General features: G+C 38.0%; 1 long non-coding RNA gene across 1 annotated transcript; it reads left to right on the forward strand.

Annotated features, from left to right (window-relative positions):
* Window positions 1-636: 636 nt before the first annotated feature.
* Window positions 637-1,073, forward strand: LOC110910614. The gene is made up of 3 exons (XR_002576311.2): window positions 637-775; window positions 838-927; window positions 1,017-1,073. It is a non-coding gene; the product is annotated as an uncharacterized LOC110910614 (long non-coding RNA).
* The last annotated feature ends 10,723 nt before the right edge of the window (window positions 1,074-11,796 follow it).

Below are 11,796 nucleotides of genomic sequence, written 5' to 3' on the forward strand. Positions count from 1 at the left end.
AGTTTGTTGTCAAAAAGGTTTTCGAATTTTGCTTTCTTGTGTTGATACGCGTTACAATGGTCCGGTTGATAGGAGTGTATGGAATTTTTCTGCACTTTTGGGCGAATAATGGTTATCTTCTTCTGCGGATGATTACTTATCACCGGCATTTGTTTTATTATTTATTTAGTATGGCAGTAACATCAGCTAAACGGTTATCCATAAAGGCAAACACCTCCGTTTTTAAGAAAATAAACCAACAAAATAATAATATCGCAACAAGAAATCATCATCCCAACTATGTTGTCTGCAAGTATTGGTTGCAAGGAAGATGCACTAGAAATCCATGCGGATTTTTGCACCTGAATCAACATGATTATGTTTGGAAAAATCCCAACAGTTCGCCACCTAAACGCATATTTATAAACAACAAAGAGAATCGTGACTACAATCGGACAGAACAAAAGGCGATCGCAAGTAAAAACGACACAACTGAAGAAAATGGTGTCAAAGGTGAAAGTGTTAAGCGCCACAATTTGCATTCATGGTTCGGCGATAAGGGGCTCTCAGTGCTTGCCTGGTTGGAAGGCCACTCGAAGGTGTTTCTTCGTTATTATGATCCCGCTTATGGTTTTTGGAAATTACCCATATTTAGTTATCGACTTATTGAGTTACTGATTGGATTTTTTGTCGTGTTTAGGATGTAATTGGGATTGTCTTCCCATCTGGACCCAATAATCTTTATTGCGGTAGCAAGGACAAATCTCTTCGAGTTTGGGATTGTAATAGTGGACAGGTCAGTTTGATTTACTTGTACGACTTATGATGATGCTTATGCTATCGTGTTTGTGTTTCCAGTGTGTGGATGTAATCAACTTTGATGAAGAGTGTGGGACTTTGGTTGAAGAAGGTCCATGGATCTTTGCCGGGCTTCGTGATATGATCAAGGTAGATCTTGTGTATGCTAATTTGTTTGGCATATGTAATGCTTGTTTAACTAAATAGTTAGCAACTAATTTGGATCTTGATTCTGGTAGGCTTGGAATCGTGAAACGCAAAATGTTGTAGTCATTCTAGAAAGTGGTGGAATGGTTAACGCAATTACTATGTTTGAAGACATTCTTTTTGCTGGGACGGAGGTGAAATACGAAATATGCTCTTGGTGCTCTTATGGTTGCCTGTTTATTTATTAATGTGTCGATTGGGTTATGTTACATCTCAAATGGGTTAAACAGTTAAACGAGTACGATTAAAACGGATTTTTTAGTGCAAAACATTAGAAGACTATTGCTTAACTAATATAACTGTTTTCTTATGTTTAACAAAGTAATCGTAAAAATTTTTAACCCTTATTTGGACAAGAAGGTTTACGGCTCAATCTAACATGGCCCGACGCGTATCCCATGAGGCGATAAAATTTAAGTTATTTTTCCATTACAATTTAAACTTTATATTTTGGTGCAGGATGGAACCTTTTTATCATGGAAATCTACTTCTAAAAGTAGTTTTTCCGATGAATCAACATCTTTGAAGGGCCACACAGGATCTGTACTTTCACTCATCATAGGATCTAAAAAGCTCTTTTCGGGTTCCGCTGACTGCACTATCCGAGTACGTTACAGTAATCATTTGAGTAGATATTTCGATTGTATAGATGAAAATCGTATCAACCTTTTCACTGATAGTGGTTCCTTTTTCGTTGAAGGTATGGGTGTTGAGTCCCTAGAGTGCAAACATGTTCTTAATGGACATAGTGGCGATGTGACAGGTGTTATATGCTAGGATCGATATTTGTTTTCTGGTTCGTTGGATAAAACAATCAAGGTTTGGGGTGCCACTGCAAGTGGCAACATTGAGGAAGTTTATCGACATAACGCTGATGATGTACACATGTTTTTTTTTGTTTTTAAATTAGATGATATGAGATTATAATACATACATGATTTGATGGTTATACTTCTTGAATGTTGCAGGGTGTTCTTGCATTCTGTAGGATGCATGATTCAGAAGAAAAGGCAATATTGCTATGTTCATGCAGGAATATGTGATTGTTTCTCTTAAAGATGAGCGACACAAAGAAGAAGCAATGAATATTTATGATGATTTTCCAGCTGAGAAGGTATACAATATCTTGCAAGTTATAATTTTTTAATTCTAATAAGAGATTGCAAATAAAAGATTAGAGATCGATTAAAGCGAAAGAATCAAAAAATTGTCGGATTACAATATCAAAGATAGAGATAAACATACCTGGATGATAATTTTTGTGTTTGAGATTTAGGGTTTCAACTGATGAAGGGAAATTAATTTGCCGAAGTGGAGAATGATTTCAACTGATGAAGAGATGCTAAATAGGAGATTGATTTCAATTGATTGAGAGAATTGATTAGGTTTCCAAATTGAAGAAGAAGTTTAGGCGGTATCAAAAAGAGCGTATGAAGGAGCAAATACAATTGCCGCTCAAATGAAAAATTAGGGAAAGAATGAAATGCCACGTGGCATAAGTTGTTTTGCTTTATTAGAAGTAGTAGATTTATATTTATTTATTTTAATATAACCATAACTAAGGTAAGAGTGAATTGCAAGTTTTGTCCTTTATCTTTATACCTGATTTCAGCTGGTGTCCTTTATCTTTAAAATTGACGAATTTTGTACTTATTGTTTTAAAATCTTGCACTCTATGTCCTTTAACACTAACGCAGTTAATTTTTGTAGTTAGATTAGATGACACAAGGGTAATTAGTCTTTTAACAATTTATTTACAAAAACTAACAAATAAAACAAAAAGTAAGTAAACACAATTAATAAAATATTAAGTATACATAAACAAAAATATCATTTGCTTCTCTCTCTAGCCCTCTCTCTCTACCTCTCCCTCACAACAATATTAACCACTAACAACCACCTCTAGCCACCACTCTTCAACATCACCATAACAAAACAATGATTGTCACCAACCCTCCACCACCACCATCCCCACAACACTGCCACCACCCAACCAGACCCCTAGATCGTCAGAGAACCACCTTAAACCCGAGCCGCCTCCCGTCATCCCCACAACACCGTCGCCGTACGCCGATGTGCACCTCCACCCCTTCGTCAACATCAAAATGCCATATGTCACCACCCCCCAAGCGACCACCCAATCGAAAGCACCTCATCTGCGCTAAAACCTTCGTGTCTGCCGTCGATCTGACAGAACCATAACCTAGATCTTCGATGACGCCTTCTACTCAGATCTCCGATGCCGCCTTTCGAAAAAAGAGCCAAATGGGTGGTACCGGAAAAATGAGGAAAAAATCAATGATCAGATCTGTAAGAAAAATAAAGATGACCAAAGAGGCAGTGATTGGTGTTCATCACTTGAAAGTTGACTAAAGTTTGAACCCTTCAAACTCTTCATTTGAATTCAGATTTGAAAGACGCCCTTTTGTTTGACTGAAATTTAATTTTGGGTTTTGAATGTTAGACTCAAAACTATTCGTCTAAATCATCAATCATCTGATGCTCGCTAGTAATCGGTCTTGAATTTTGAAATCCACTTATTACCTCAGATTTAATTCAAATTCCATACTTGGTAAAAGGGTTTTTAGTTTTGATAATATAGGTTTTGTTGGAATTTGCAAAAAATAGAAAATTTCTTTGAAAAGATGAAGATTGGTTTTGAGTTTTGAAGCATTTATGATATGGGTTTTGTAGAATTTAAAGCCTTTCTAGTGAAATAAAAGAACTGAATCTTGAATGGTGTGTTAGCAGGGGTCAAATAATGAACAACTACGGGCTCGAGAGGATTGGATAAGAATAGGAGTGCATTTGAATGATATTTTGAGGAAGTTTTAAGGGGAAACTTTTATGTTACTGGACTAATATTTGTTGAGGAGTTGTAGGAAGAAGATGAGCTCGAGAGAGAGAGAGGGGGAGAGAGGAGAGTTTATTTTTTTAAGTATATTTTAATTTTAATAAAATGGTTAGGTATTTAGTTATTTACATAATTAGTCCATGAAAGGGTGGAATGACAAAATTACCCTCATGTGTAAAACACATGATCAGATTTAACTGAAAAAAGTAATTGGGTTAGGCCTAAAGGACAAAATATGTATGATTTGAAAATATAAAGTACAAAACTCGTCAATTTTGAACATAAAGAACAACGTCTGAAAATATGTATAAAAATAAAAAACAATCCTTGCAATCCACTCCTAAGCTAATAATATTTTTTTGAGTAAACTGCAATTTTACCCCCTGAGGTTAGGGGTCATTGGCATGTCTACCCCCCTAAGGAAATAATTGCAATTTTACCCCCCACTGTTTACTCTTATGTCGCATGTTTACCCCCCGACATCAAAATGGCTAACAGATCTGTTAACTCAAAGTTGAAATGACTATATTACCCTTCCATTTTACCCCCCCCCCCGACATTCCTGTTAAGTCGCATAATTACCCCCCACTGATAAATTACTAATTTGTCCTTTGTTATTACCCCCTGTGCTTTGTGTTAAGACACAACATTACCCCCTGCAACTTCCAAAACCCTTCTCGCCAAAATCTAAAACCTGTTCTATTATTCTATAATAAAAAATCTGAACCTGTTCTATGAACTGAAACCTAATTCTGATTTTTGAACACGTAATCTGAAACATAACAAGCATACCTGTTCAAAAATCAAGCAAAAATCTGAAACCTGTTCAACCATACCTGCTGCAATGTGTTCTATACTCAAAAAAATAAAGCATACCCTGCTGCACTAACAATTTCACTGCACTAACAATTTCACTTCACTAACAATTTCATTCAATGTATTTGATCATGTATCAAATCACTGCTGCTCTGACCATGTATTTCACCTCCACCATAATGTATCAAACCACAATGTATGAAACCACTGCTGCACTAACAATGTAACACATTCAGACATCGTAACTCACATTAAGACATTGTAACACATTCAGACATTAAAATGCAAACTGTAATGCAAACTATCATCAGCAGATTAATGCAAACTGATATGTTGGTATGTTGTAATGCAAACTGTATGAAACCACTGTCATGTTCAGGACTGATGCCCCAAGTGTAATGCAAACTGTCCTCTTCAGGACTTATGCAAACTGTTATTCTAGCATCAGGTTACTAGCCTACAACCTGCAAATGCACATGAAATGCACATACAGCAACTGTGATCAACCAGTGTGTGTTATTTACAACCTGCAAATGCACATGAGTGTGCTGCCCATGTTGATCAATCTGCTGATCAACATACCAACATTGTCACACCCCTATATTTCCACGTATTACCGGTGGGCCCGGCGGGGAGTATCGTGCGTAGTTGATATCATCATTGTCAATACACACAATAATATAGCACAGCAGAAAGCTGGGTAATTAAACTATTACAAACCATACTGTCTGAGTGTTCGAGTACATGAATAATACAGACGGGAATGTAATAAGATCCACATGCGGATCATAATGTACAAAGAAACAAAAACTACAGACTTCAGGTATCTTATGGATTTGCAAGATCCTCTATGACACCCTATAGCTCCAGCCTATTTCGAGAAGTACCTGTCAATCAATCTTTAGGAAAATGCGTCAGTTTACACTAGTAAATACAATTTAACTGACTCGTTTTGAAAACATTTAAGAAAATTGATTTAGGTGCACATGGCACAAATCATTTATAACTTGGGACAATCTTTATTAAAATCTTGTATACAGTTTTACATGTTTGTCATACATGTGGGGCCGGTTTGGAAGCCGGACATGATTAACTGACTCACCACTTATAGAACCCACAAAGGAGTTATCCCCAACTTGTGGGTAATTTAAGATTTAGCATTTGCATCTGTCAGGTGCATGCCTGCACCCCGTGCATAGGTCGTGGCCATTAATAACTTAAATGAGCCGAGGATATCCAGGACACGGTCGTTAACCCCCAAATGTTTATGTTATCAAACAATACGGATTAAAACGGGTTAGGCGAATTTATTAAATCACAATCCGACTAAATAATCCCATACCCGACCAAGCGGTATTATTATACCGTATCCCAAGCCCGTATAGGGAAAATAAGTTAAAAGTATTTACTTTGTGCTAGCAGTAAAATTCCTAAAGCTTTGGAAGGCACTTTTTACCGGAAGCTATTTAATGTGTATAGAAGGTTTAATTAACCTATTAGGATGCTAACGGGTCTTTAATTAAGTCAAGGACTTAGACCGGCTAGCTAGAAGGAAACCTTACGGTTCTAAACGCTAGATTAAGCGGAGACCGGGATAGAATGTGATTTAGACCCGACAAGCTTGGATACTTGTGTAATTTGGGAAACTAAACACATTCTGGAAAATGAGAATTTAATGATAAGGTTAAGCCCGTTTCGGCTATGTTGCATAAACTAGTCACGTAAACCGATCCGAATGCATAAATGCGTAACGGGTAACCAATTAAATTATATATACGTCTTAATCATTATTATGCTCAAAATATGTTAATATATCAGTAATATATTAACATATGTGCCCAAAAAGTAATTTAAACCAAAATAAGTCCCATAAGGGCATTTTGGTAATTTTAATGCCCATAAAAGAGTTTAATTACAAAACTGAGTTCCAGGTCTGATTTAATTAGTAAAAACATGTATTTTTATAAGTTATATCAGTAGGATACTTTATATGTGAGAAATATATCTTTTATAACTAACTATGCACCGTAGGGGCATTTTGGTAATTTCACATAAGCTTTTAAAGATCAAAACAGGCTTCTGAGTTTAAAAACTTTGACTTACTGTATAATTATATAAATTAGCTTAAAACATCAGTAGGTAATGAGTTTTATATGCCAAATATAGTTTTGACCCATACTAGGTGCTAAAAACGCTTAAAAGTCGGTTTAAAGGGGTATTCGGGTTAAAACAGGAAATCTGAGTTTTTTGATCAGTTTATAAGGTTCAAAATATTCTATTTATCATATAAAATCAGTAGCAAAAAGTTTGGCATTAAAATGTTATGTAAAACTCATTTTATGTATGAAAAGGGTAAAACCGACAATTACCGAAATCAAGCTAAAATCCTATGTTATGCTCAGCCTAAAAATAAATAAAAATCTTCAAAAATCCCAAAATATTATTTAACATCAGTAAGTAATAAGTTTGGTGTCAAAAATCGGGTTTAGATAGGCTTTATGCTAATTACGCCTTTTAAATAATAAAAAGCTCCTTAATTACGCAATTGAGCATAACTCCTATTCTATACCTCAAACTGATGTCAAATTTTCGAGACATGTCTAAATATCAGTAGCAAAGGTGTTAGTCTATTCATATTGTTAAAAATCTCAGTTTTATGCAAAAATGGCGTTTAAGGCATTATTAAGCATAATTACGATCAAGTGCATATAATTCAAACCATTAGGCACCATGCAGTATAACTCCAGAGGGTTATACTACTAAGTAATGTGGTCCTAATGGAAGCTTAAAACATGGAAGAATTAAGCTTGAACGGGTTAGAACTGAAAGTCAAAGCAAAAGTCAAGCTTTTGCGACTTTCGGTTATAAACTGACCTTAGACTATTAATTGTCAGGTTAGGACTGATAAAACATGTTTAAATATTAATTACCAAGTTATTAGAATGTTAAAATAATATTTAGAACCCCTGCTTTATCAATTTTAATCATTTGTAAACATTCTGTCCAGTTTGACTTTTTGTCAAACTATTTTGACCCGACAATTGATCAGTCAAACAAGAATATTAGGGGATACCCTTTTAAGGGTTAATCACCTACACTAATGTGGTCTTATAACTACTTTCAATTTGATCAGTAGTTAAACCCTATAAGATTAAAACGAAAGTCAAACTAGATTTACAATATGTTTGACTTTAGAGTAATTAAGCTAATTAAAAGGACTAATCAGGTAATTAGGAGCTTACTACAAGTCCAAGCTGTCTTTTCTACACTTCAAATTCTTCTCCTTGTCCTAAGTAAGCTCCAGATATTGTAGATTAGCAGATGTTGCAAATGTGCATATGAACTCAAAAACTAGCACCCTTATATAGTGAATTGTCAAGTCCTTAGATCATTGCAGCTGTTGTTGGTGGCCCTAGGATCACCCCAGGTGTCCTAGTTGTAACATTTGTGCTTGTAATCATTATGAACAGTTCAGTTATCAATAAAACAATGTTATTTTATGTGACAACTCGTATTTCGAACCCACTTTGTGTAACGTATGTGAACGTTTTATGATTATATGAGCTTTGATTTATTGAATGATATTATGTGCAATGTGTATTATATATATGTATACAAACAAGCTCAACGCACAACGCACAACACAATCGCACAAGCCCGAGGTTGGGCCGTATTGCTTGTAATCGGACTATAGGGCAGCCCATGTTAGGGTTCGGCCCACCCACCTCACACGCATAACACTTAGAGTGTTGTAACCATCTCTTATTCTTATCAAAACACTAACACACACAAGTTACAAACCCTAGCCCTTCTCTCTTTCTCTCTCGAGCTCGCGGCAACCGGACTTGCTTCCTCGAAGACGCTCTTGTTCGTTATTCAGATCACTTACTTCCAACCGGTTAGTGTTTGATGTTAATTGCTTTGATAGATGATGCTTTGATTATACATGATTACATGATTAATCGGATGTCTTGCAATATGTTGTTTGGATTTTTGTTAAGTTGATAGTAAACCGAATGCTTGTTAATCGGCTTGTGTGTGTGTGCTTTGGAATATGTTCATGTTAATCGGATGTTATGCCATAGTTCGGGTATTAGAATTGATAGGCTACGAGGTAGTTATGTTTCAAGGTTTAATCCGATTGAATGTTACTAGGTTGTGTTCATGTATGGTTCGGTTAGGGTTCTTGAGAAAACATTTGAATTATGCTTGTTTGATCGATTAAAGGTTTTGATAGAACCTTTGTTTGTGTTAATTGATGAATTGTAAATATGGAAACCGGGTAACTGTTGATTGATTGTGTAAAAGTTGGAAACTGATAAATTGTTGTAACCGAATAGCATGATTTCCGGAAAGTTTAAACAATCGCACAAGACCCCTTGATCGTACAAGAGGCCCACTCGCACAAGGCATCCTGGTAGCACAAGATGTCCACTCGCACAAGTAGATCAGTCACACAAGCTGATCTGGTCGCACAAGAGACCCTGATCGCACAAGGGGTCTCCAGTCGCACAAGGTGCCTCAATCGCACAAGCTGTTTGTTGTCTGTTATTTGGGTCGGGTACTGTTGGGCCTCAAAGCTCAAACCCAGTCGCACAAGCCCAACCGGATCGCACAAGGCTTTTGCATTGGGCCGAGTATTTTTATGTTTGGACTTCTTTATGTTGGGCTTAATTATAGTTGGGCCGGGTTTGGTTGGATCGCACAACATGTTGTGGGTCGCACAACATGTTGGGCCGATTTCTTTTGGGCTTATTTTAAATCGTACAAGTTGAAGTTGTTACATAACTGTTAAAATGCTGCCATGTTCTATACGTGCTCGAAATGTGTTAACTTGTGTAAAACCTATACGTGCATTACTTGAAGTCAAAACCTGACTTGTGTGGTAACCCTGTTAGGACGTGGTTGACCACCCTTAGTTCGAGAACCTTTTTGTGTATCTGCCGAGCAACCCAAGGTGAGTTCACACAGCCAAGGCATGGGATTCCCGGGTTGGGAATTGGGTTGGATTATTTGAAATGAATGATTACTCGTACTTACGCTATTGCTAGACTATAGACCATCGTCCTCAGGATAGTCAGGACACTTACGTAAAACCTACGTAAACTAGTATCTACCATTGTCTCCCTGGTCGGGAGGACACTTACGTAAAACCTACGTAAACTAATACCTACTACTGTCTTCCGGGTCGGAAGGACACTTACGTAAATCCTACGTAAACCCCACACGTACCACTGTCCTCGGGGAAGGGCACTCACGTAAATCCTACGTGACCTTGTACGTATTCCTGTTCTCGGTTTAAGAAGAACACATGGTTGCAAATAGTCTAGTAAATACAAACATGGGAAGCCCCCATTAGTAAGGATAAACATGGGAATCCCCCACTAGTAATATATATGACCATGGGAAACCCCCACCATTAGTACATACATGCATGGGAAGCCCCCACTAGATGAACATACAAATTACTGTTATGAACTTACTTTTTGTGAACTCGCTCAACTAGTTGTTGACTCTCTGCTGCATGCCTTGCAGGACCTTAGGTACTTATGGAGCTTGCACAAGGAGGAGCAGGTCGTTGTGGGCATGGATCATGAATTCTTAATTAAACACTTATGACATTTCATACTTTATCATTTATGTTGGGTTTACTTACATGCTTCCGCTACTTAAACAAAGTTTGGTTTTGAACATCGATCATGTCATGATGAATTACATTACCTACTTTTATTATTAAATGCTATGTTTTATATGATTGATGGCTTGATCCTGGTCATGTCACGCCTCCAAGCGGTAGTACTCCGCGGGTGGATTTTTGGGGTGTGACAGATTGGTATCAGAGCCATTGGTTATAGAGAACTTGGTTTTAATATGGGAAAACGTTTTTATTAAAACCAGACTATAACCAGAACAGTGCTCTCAACGATCCACAACGACGCTTCGCTCCACGTGCAAGACTCGACATCCTAGGTAATATGGTTATGTTTATTACCTGTTTGCTAGAATTACATAGAACTTCGCTCGTAGTATGCATAGATACACATGACACTATTGCCTGAGAATACCTATGTGCTTACACTTTTCTGTCACCGCACTACTCGCGAACCATTCTCACTTACGCTACTTTTACTATGAAGATCATGTCTGGACGAATTAACATGACTCAAGCCCAGTTGACGGCTCTCATTAACGAACAAGTTGCTGCGGCACTTGCAGCCGCACAAGCAGGAGGTATATCCTGTAGTCATAGCACACACTAGGGTCCTTAGATCCCACACTCCTAAACCAACTCTCGTGTTTAAACTTTGTCCTATTCGTACACAATAGGTCAACCTGCACAGCAACCTGTCTGCACTTTCAAGAACTTCATGGACTGTCGTCCAAGCACTTTCAGTGGCACAGAAGGAGCAGTGGGACTACTCCATTGGTTTGAGAAGCTCGAGTCAGTGTTCGAGATATGTGAATGCCCTGAGGCTCGCAGGGTCAAATACGCCACTGGCACGTTGGAAGGAATCGCGCTAACCTGGTGGAACGCGCAAGTACAGATCCTAGGGTTGGCAGCTGCTAACGCCACACCCTTGGAACGATTTTAAGGAACTCATCAAACGTGAATACTCCACGCGTGATGACATTCACAAGTTGGAAGATGAGTTTTACCATCTGAAAATGACGGGGTCAGAGATTGAAGCTTATACGAAACGGTCGAATGAATTAGCCATCTTGTGTCCAACGATGGTGGACCCTCCAATCAAGCGTATCGAGTTATACCTCAAGGGTCTAGCCTCAGAGATTCAGAGCCACGTAACATCGGCTAACCTCGACAACATCCAAGACATTCAGCGTCTTGCTCATCGCCTCACGGATCAGGCGGTGGAACAGAACAAGTTGCCCAAACGCATCAGTGCTACCACTTCAGGCGCTACTCCCACTACCCCCAGTGACAGCAAAAGAAAGTGGGATGGGGATTCTAGCAAAGGTTCAGCAACAGTTCAATCCCAAGCTCAGCAGCAGAAGACTGACCACTACCAGAGTCCTAGTCAGCAATCCTCTGGTGGTCATAGACAGAGAAGATATCAAGGGTTTCACCCCAAGTGTCACAACTGCAACAGACATCACAGCGGCCAGTGCAACAAGGGTCGTTG

Source organism: Helianthus annuus, chromosome 15, assembly GCF_002127325.2.
Source record: "Helianthus annuus cultivar XRQ/B chromosome 15, HanXRQr2.0-SUNRISE, whole genome shotgun sequence".
Classification (NCBI taxonomy): Eukaryota; Viridiplantae; Streptophyta; class Magnoliopsida; order Asterales; family Asteraceae; genus Helianthus; species Helianthus annuus.